Source organism: Grammomys surdaster, unplaced genomic scaffold, assembly GCF_004785775.1.
Source record: "Grammomys surdaster isolate TR1022 unplaced genomic scaffold, NIH_TR_1.0 189, whole genome shotgun sequence".
Classification (NCBI taxonomy): domain Eukaryota; kingdom Metazoa; phylum Chordata; class Mammalia; order Rodentia; family Muridae; genus Grammomys; species Grammomys surdaster.
Genome location: NW_021604634.1, coordinates 7,583,422 through 7,589,593, shown reverse-complemented (window position 1 = coordinate 7,589,593; position 6,172 = coordinate 7,583,422). Strand labels below are relative to the sequence as shown.

Below are 6,172 nucleotides of genomic sequence, written 5' to 3'. Positions count from 1 at the left end.
GCTAAGGAAAGATTAGTTCTGGTCTTATTGGAATAGTTGTGGCCTTTTTAGAGGAAATGTGTTACTGTGGGTTGACTTTGAAGTTTCAAAAGCCCACACTAGGACTAGTGTTCCCGCCTGCTACCTTAGGATTAGCGTGTAAATGTCTCAGCTACTCTTCCAGCATGTGCCATGATGACCATAGAATAACCCTCTAAAATTATCAGCAAGATCCCAGTTAAATGTTTTTGTTTGTTTAAACCTCCAAATATCGTAAAGATCCTTATTGGACTTGCTTTACTCTATTACAATAGAAAAGGCTGTGTAGAGCTCTTGACTCTGTACAGCCCTTAAAGAAGAATGTTGCCTTTACATAGACAAGACAGGGAGGGTTAAAGACAGCATGGAATAGACAGAGAAGGCCCTGAGAAAAGTCAGATAGAGAAAGAGAAAGATGAGTGCTGGTACAAGAATTGGCTTTCAGCCCCTCCATGGTTGTCAACCCTAGTTCCTCCCATCTTAGGACCATTATTTGGGTTATTTTTGCTTATTTCTGATGGTCCCTGGGTCTCAAATAGGCTGACTAACTCTGTGAAACAACAGATAAATAATTTGGTAGCAAAACCTATTCAGATACATTATCACAAGTTAGCTATGGAGGACCACAAGACTCCAGATGAGGTTGTTACTCTATCCAGGGTGTTTCCAAAACCCAACTCCACCCAACCTAAAAGAGAGGACTTGTGCCCCTAGACCAACCAGAGAGGGGCCACCCAGAACCCCCTCTGACTCGCGATCTGAATTCGTGCTTAGGCTGCGAGGCTAAGCACTGCAAGGGAATATAAATAAAAGTTAAAAATATCTCTCTGGGTTCCCTGAGGGACAAGCCTGAATACATAGGGTTGATGTCAAAAGTATCCCCTCTCTAGGAAAACGACATTGGGATGGGTAAGGCCCTCATGCCTCACTGGACAATGCCAGGGGGACTGAAGCCATTACAAGGTTCCCTTCAATTACTGGAGGTCAGGCCTCTATCCCCGCCTTCCCAAGATTAGAATCGCCACAGCCCTTTTATAGTTAGAGAAGGGAGGAGATGTCAGGGACATCCCTGCTTACACACTGAAGGCCTAAAATCAGCCATAGGCCTAAAATCAGCAATAGGCCTGTCATACATGTATACTAACACCAAGTCTTGGGTCTCAGTGGAAAAACATTGAAACAGATGGCTCTAAGCTATTGTAATCAGGCAGCTTTCATGGAAATTTACTAGCCTGAGGAGTCATAGACATTGTAAATAGGTAGCCTTGGCAGACAATACCAACTTAGATAAGGACAAGTAAATCATAGGCAGAGTCATAGTGATCTATCCCCTGAACCTTCACCTAGGCAATACCCTGTTCTGAAAGATATCTGTATCCGCCCTGAACACTCACACTCCACTGTCATCCCCTTCCCCATGTCCTGCCTTCCTGTGTTTATAACCCCTGTGTGAATGAATTAAGATTTGAAAAAAATAAATTGTTTAAAAAAAAAAGACAGAAAAAAAAGAGTTGCTTGGTGACACTGTCTCTTCATAACAGTAAAACAGTAAGACAATCATGATTGGGACATTCTAAATGAATGTAAAATCATTGATAATTTAAGGTTAATCCTAAAAGAAACATTCCTGAAAAGAGCTGGAGAGATGATTCAGACTTTAAGAATACTGGCTGACTTTCTGCTGGGTGCCGGCTCCTAGCTGTCAAAATGGGCAAGTTCATGAAGTCCAGGAAAGTGGTGCTGGTTCTGGCTGGATGCTACTCTGGACACAAAGCAGTCATCATGAAGAACATTCATGATGGCACCTCAGACCTTACAGTCATGCCCTGGTAGCTGGAATTGAATGCTATCCCAGAAAAGTGACAATTGCCATGGACAAGAAGAAAATTGCCAAACAATCCAAGATCAAGTCCTTTGTAAAAGTTTATAACTACAGCCGCCTCATGCCCACAAGGTACTCTGTGGACATCCCCTTGGACAAAATTGTTGTCAAAAGGATGTGTTCGGGGACCCAGCTTTTAAACTCAAGGCCAGGTAGGATGCTAAGCTCAAGTTTGGAAAGCAATACAAGACAGAGAAGAACAGTTTTTCCAGAAGCTTTGCTTTTAGGTATACTTTTGTTTTTTTGTTTTCATTAATTTAAAAAAATTTAGAACACTGGCTGCCCTCCCAGAATATCCCGGTTCAACTCTAAGCAACCACATTGTGCCTCACAACTATCTGTTACTCTGCTTCCAGGAAGATCTCACGCCATGGACACCAGGCATACACAAGGTGCTCTACAGATATAGATGCACCCAAAACACCTGTATGCATAAAATTAGAAATAGAAATTTTTTGAAAATTATACCTATGATGTTTGACCAAATGATATTATTGTTTCTGTTTATTTTTATTTGAAACTGCATTGAATATGCATAAATGTCACCATGCTAAATAAAAGGATGCTACCCAAGAGAATGTTATTAATTTTGTGTGGTTTCTTTTCTTTATTTCCTTCATTAAATACGTATGTGTGGGTAGGTATGGGTGTGGGTGTTTATCAAAATCTCATCAATTCATGTGAATCAGATCTGTGAGGTTTCACATACTCAGTGGCTATTTTCTTGACAAGATTTTCAGTATCTTTGTGGAACATAAAAATATGTAAATGTATATATAATCAGTCCTATAAATTTGATACCATTTTGCTAAAGTGATCCTAGATAAATCACAAAAGAAGCTAGAAGCAAACTTTCCTTTCTTAAAGCATATGTCCAATCCTAAATGTCAAGTCAGTTCAGATATAAAATATTCTTTGGGTCTTTCCATTTGCTCAATATACTCAGTAATATACTCATTGCATATCCAGTCCTGATCTGATCTGAGTTTTGTGGTAGAAATCTTGTGGATATAAGTCCAAGAGCAGTGCTCAGTTGGATGAGCACCTATTTCCATTACACATTCACTCCAATGTGAACAACAACAGTAATAAAACACTCTTAGATTTGTTTGGTTAATATATATATTTCAATGGAAGTTTCCAAACTACTGAAACAGTCAATTATAGTGCATGTCTTAAAATATGTGCATTGGCCTTGGGCTGGGAGAAGAAGATTAGCTTCATTTTGGGAGTCAACTTCTTAGACTTAGATGCACTATGTGATAGCTGTTTGTTTGCCAGACAACAGGATTAATTTGTAATTGGAATTCTTGCATGCTGCAACCATTGATGCGATATTGTCAGGGGCAGCCTTGCTTATACATGGAAGGACTAAAATCAGCCATAGGCCTAAGTCAGCCTGCTAGCACCATGTCTTGGTCTCTGTGGAAAAATACTGAACAGATGGCTATAAGATCTTGTAAACAAGTAGCCATGGTGGAAACTTACCAGCCTGGATAGTCATAGACTTTGTGGATAGGGTGCCTTGGTGGATAGTACCAACTTAGATAAGGACACTTGAATCATGGACAGTCATAGTGACCTGTTCCCTGAACCTTCACCCAGCAAATACCCTGTTCTGGAAGATATGTGTACTCCCCTTGAGAACACCTACACTCCTGCATCATCCCCTTCCCCACATCCTGCCTTTATGTGTGAAAATGTAAAAATCAGTGATTTGATCAGACTATAGACAAATCATGGTTCTTTTTGTGTGCCTGTTTCCCCCATTCTCTCTTTCATGTGATCTCCTCGTACCCTGTTCACTACCCTGCTGGATGGGGCACGATATAAAATAACTAAACATATACTCCTTCCTGCATTCCTCACTCAATGAGTGAGGAGCCTAAATGAGGACTCAGCCCTGCAGAGAGTGAGGTCAGACTATACAGAACACAGACCCAAGTATCAGTGGTAAATCTGAGTGTTTATAAGATTATTTCCATAACTTCAGCCTCCATAATGGTGCAGACACTACTGCCCCAAACATAATGTAATAGACTATACAAATTTAGGAAGTATGACCTACTTGGAAGAAGCAGACTATATGCTGGGTGACTTGGACAATTTTCCTGCTCTTTGATCTCGGGTTCCTAGCTCTATGGCAATCAGTTTTGTTTTACCACCCATAAAAGAAGAACCCACTGAGACAGTGAGTCAAAGTAAAACTTCCGTGCAGCACATGGTGATGGTGATTGTTCTCTCATAAATTTTATTGCAATGATGAAAAGTTAATAAAAATTCTAATTAATTCATTCATTAAACAAAACCTTAAAAATAAAACAAACATAAATAAAAAAGCCAACTATGTAGCAATAGCATCTACCATTGGACTGCTCATGTTTTAAATGTTTGAGGGATGGTTCTTAAAGAATTGCAGCAATTTCCTTTTTCAAGTTGCTCATGAGAATGTGTTATTCATACGTTCTTTTGAGGGAAACAGGCAGGCTTGTTTTAGAAACCAGTTATTAGTAACTAGTTTCTACTCTGCTCCCAATAATCAATAATTTCTGTCTACTTTATCATAACAAAGAAAGCCTCATCCTTTACCATATTGATGAGAGTAAGCTGTTGAAACTAAGTAACAGATTAAAGTTGTGTAAAGATTCCTTGAGACCATAACATAGGATCTTTGTGTAAGAGATAGTTTCTGATTTAAGTCTTTACTCATAATTGAAGTTAGAGTGAATTAGACATAAAGAAGAGGACTGTCATGCTGTGCATTGTAGATCTAAAGTCTCTGTATAAATTACTAAATTGAGTTCCTTCAATAAGCAAGTCTCATTTTAAATAACCATTAATGACTAAAATTGTTATATACTCAAATATTTTAGAGTTAAAATTATTCCAGATAATTTTTACTTAAAATAGTTAAAATAAAAATGCTTTTTAAGAAATGCATATTAATTACCATTTTGAAGTATTGCATTTAACATTTATTTATGATCCCTTATAATATGCTGAACATTTCAGAGTATTATTTCTGTATGCATCTTAGGAGGAATTCATGTATACAATTTTACAAGTTTAAAAATATAGCCCTATTATGATAAGGCCACAATGATCTAAACACATCTTCCATTAGTGGTGCCTTGATTACTAGTTTTAATCAAAGATTCCCAAGTAATATCACCAGGAGACATAAACAAAAATAGTGAATATAATCTTGCCATTGTTTTCTTTATGATATGCATTAAGAAACCAGTGAGACAGCAACTAATAAAAATAATTTGAAACATTTCTCTGAATTGTCCTAGAAATATCACAACACTCATTCTCATTGGATTCTTCTTTAGTTTGCAAATTATTCATAAATCCTGTGTGGGCATGATGCAGGCTTCTTGTGCAAGTTAGCCATTAATAATTACCTCCCTTTCTAAGTCCTCTTCTTCTCCATGATTCTCCACGATTGCAGCCCTTTTCATCCACAATTGCCTGCCATTTCACTGGCTTATGTTGCCTTTTCTGAAATGTGTAACTCCTCACATTTATTTCGCTTCTTTTTTTAAATAATTCAAGCATTTTGGTTAGAACTCTATTAAATATTTATATAGAATATTAAATATTAATTTATATAAAGCAAAACCAACTTAACATCTCTTATCTATTGCTCAAATTGCTGGTTTTCCTTATGGACAGCCATTACCTCTCTCTCACTCTCTCTCTCTCTCTTACTTGTCTCTGCCAGTCACAATGATTCTCATTAAAGTGTCCACTATGTCCCATTAACTTTTGGTCAAAAACGTCTGACTTCTTAAGAGATATATTCAAAGCATACCAGTATGCATTCCCCCTCCTTTGCTAAAGTTCCTGACTCAGCATATCCACAGATCACTCTCTCTGTTACCTCAAGCTTGCACATTCTGTATTCCTTGTATTGGTTCACATCTCTGAAATGAACATATCCCTCTCTGATCAACCACAGGTTTCCTGATTATAGACAGAGACACACAACTGCTAGGTGTAGTTGTGTTTATGGCAGTTCAGGAGCCCTTGCTTATGGCATTTGTTGGCGTACTAGCCCAGGCACAGTCATTGCCAAAGAGTAAAATGTTCATTATTCCTGAGTTTCTGTGTCTTATTCAACACCAGTATGAGATCTGTAAGAAGAAAAAAGCCACATAGATGAGTAGTCTCTTTATTTCCTCCCACATGAAAACCTACCTTCCTTCCTTTCTTTCTCTTTCTTTCTTTCTTTCTTTCTTTCTTTCTTTCTTTCTTTCTTTCTTTCTT

General features: G+C 37.9%; 1 pseudogene; it reads left to right on the top strand.

Moving 5' to 3' along the window:
- The first annotated feature begins 1,725 nt into the window (after window positions 1-1,725).
- Window positions 1,726-6,064, top strand: LOC114622543 (annotated as a pseudogene).
- Window positions 6,065-6,172: the final 108 nt, after the last annotated feature.